We start from the raw sequence: 3,174 nt of genomic DNA, 5'->3' as shown, positions 1-3,174 counted from the left end.
AATTCATCATGAAAACATGTAATTTAATCATGGAAAATAAAGAGAAATGCTTGGGAATAAGAAAACTCAAGCTTAATAGAAAAAATCTCACCTTTTTCACTTAATTTCCTTGAAAATTCACACTTTTTCTTTGATTTTCTCTCTCTAGGGTTTTGTTTTTGTTTTCTCTCTCTTCTTGCTGGTTTGGCCGGCCATGGGGTGGAAGATGAGCTGATTTTTGTGCCTTTTAAAAAGGAAAATAATAAATTAATAAAGGCATGACACGTGGCATCATGTCATTGGCCCGTTTTTAAAACTTTAAAAATTTTAATCCTTTTTATCTCCACCACACAATTAGTCAATAGTCAAAATGAGGATAAAGGAAGACCATGTGCTGGAAAAATATCTTGGTGGTGGAAAATTACAATTTTGCCCCTGGGGTGGCAAAATTACCATTTTACCCTTTTACTCCAAATTATACAGAAATTAAAATTTTTCACTTCTAAACTTCAAATCTTACTCCAATAAGTCAAATTATACTCCAATAAGTCAAATGGGGCCAAAAAAATCTTTTTTAAAATTCCCATTTTGTCCCCAAGTGGCAAATGACCATTTTGCCCCTAGATAGCGAAAATTTCGATTTGATTCCAAATTGATCCTTGAACTCCGAATCACCATATTAAACCATTCTGGGACTTTAAAATTCTTAATTTCATCATAAATTTTCTATTTGATCTAGTTCGAGGCTTAAATCAACTTTATTGTACCTTTAGGTACAATACCGACTTTTGTAAATTTTTCGGGACTCTCCTAGCATGCAAACATGCTATCCATCACATGTATGTCATGATAAATATTTTTATAGAGTCGGGCTTGTCATCTTCTCCCCCACTTGGATCAACCATATGATTCTTCTTCTTGATTGACTTCGACATTCGGCTAAATATTAATATTTTAATATTATTTTATTAATAAAATATTATTTTATTCTAATAATTTTATCTTGTCTCCTTGGTACCCAAAATACCTTATTATGCCTCATTTGACTTCCAAATCGCCTTTTATCTCACAAATTCTCCTCCGATAAAATTATTATTATTTTATTATTATTTTCTCACTTGCGAAATATTTTATCCTAAACTACTCCTTTCGTCTTTTATCACTTCTAAACATTTTAATTGACCTCAATTTGCATTCGATCAACTTTATTTATCACAATATCAAAGTATGGGGTATTTCACGGTGTCTCAGTAGACATTCATTGCTGGGAATGTCAACCCGAGACCTCGCAAGGCTTTACTATCAATTTCTCATTTCCCTTGTGAGCAACCATTATCAAATATCGTATTCTAAAAGATTTTAAATTGTTTCCAACTTAAAATAAATAAAATATTAATTTTCGTCTCATAAGGGTATTTTGGTCATTTTTCTCAAAAATTTCGAAACTAGCTAAAATGTAATATACAAGTACAAAACACATAATTCATATTCAAAATGAGTTTAAAAGTCTAAAATTTTCATTTAAAACGAAATTATGGTTATTTGAATATAATAAGAAAATAAAAGAAATATTAAGTAAAGTATTCTATTTTCTTATAAAACAATATTTATAGAGTTATACGTGAATAATGTTTATAGCGTAAAAGCTAAATAAATTTATACATACTGTAATACAGTAAGCCAAAATATTTAGTTTAATTTACAATAACAAGAGGGCCCCCGAATAAACAAAAGTAAAGAGGACTGTGAACCTACTGTTTGGAAAATGCAGATCCAACGGTAGTCCTCGAGGAGATCAGCTATCTACAGTCTATACTAAACCTAAAATGGGTGGAAAAGAGGGTGGTGAGATTATAAAATCCCGATGAGTAAACAGACATCATCATAAACATCTAGAGTTGAGTACATGGAGACAATAAAATAAATCATCGTAAACTGTGTCACAGCATTAGAATACATTTCATTTAAAATACGTAAAGAGGCTTATGAATCTCATAAAAACTAGGCTTGTGCCATAAATCCATTCTCAAGGACACCTTAGCCGAGGCATCCTACCGAGACTGCCAAGGCTATTAAAATTCACATTTCACATAAATCATGTTTTTGTTTTGAAAACATAGCCATTCCTTGGCGTTGGCTGAGTTCCCCCTCACGTGGTAGTTTGGCGTGAAGTGAACCCTAAGCTTTACCCAAGAGATACCCTACGCGCCTCTTCGTTCGAGGTAAGAATATAATGGGGTTTACCGTGCCCCTTTAAAAGGCTGGTCCACAGAAACCCCATACTGCAGTGATTAATTAATATATAATCCACCATACAATAAAACTCAATAACATGATATGACAATTTTGTAATTCGTAGTCTTTCAAGGCAACCAAACAATTTGTATTTCAATACAATTGCCAGCTAGCCAATCATGCCCGATTTATCATAAGCCAATCAATTTAAACAATCAAATTGCCACAATTAACAGTCTCTGTGTACTCTATTTTTCAAAATCACTATTAATTTCAAAACAATTTATAATATAATTTCATTGAAACACATTTATTCATAAAACATGAAAATTTACCTTTTTAAATTCCTTTTTCCATAGAATTCATGAAATCATCTAAAAACCACCCTAGATAATTAAAATGACAGTAAGTTTACTCACAATGTCTAGAGTGCCAATTCTCGAAATACTCAAACTACTAGTCCTCGGATGCGATTCCCTTGCCTTTATCGAAGGACTCACCACCTTGACATAGTACAAAATCAAGAAATTCACCAAATTGGTACTAAATTGAAATTAAACTAATTTAGACTACCAATGCATGATATGGAATGCAAAAATGCACTGGTAACTATCTAAACCCAGTATTGGCCTAATTCGTCTTATCACCCGATTAAATTACTAACGCGTCCAATTTAATCCCAAATTACTCCAAATTGTTCCAATTCTTTTCCAATATCTTAATTCACCAAATTCAAATCAAATAACCTAAAATTTAGCAAAACTATCTTCAGTTTTCTTCTTAAAATTTTCGGCCAATAATGGTGCATTAACACCGTGATTTTTCCTACTACTTTTCCACACCATAATTCATCATTTCTTAACCAATTCTCCTAGAATAAAAATCAAACTCATCCTCACTCAATACATGGTAAATTCGGCCATTAATGGTTGTGGGAGAAAATAAATTCTTTTCTTGTTG

Source organism: Theobroma cacao, chromosome 1 (genome assembly GCF_000208745.1).
Source record: "Theobroma cacao cultivar B97-61/B2 chromosome 1, Criollo_cocoa_genome_V2, whole genome shotgun sequence".
Lineage (NCBI taxonomy): Eukaryota > Viridiplantae > Streptophyta > Magnoliopsida > Malvales > Malvaceae > Theobroma > Theobroma cacao.
This window is presented reverse-complemented; position numbering follows the sequence as displayed.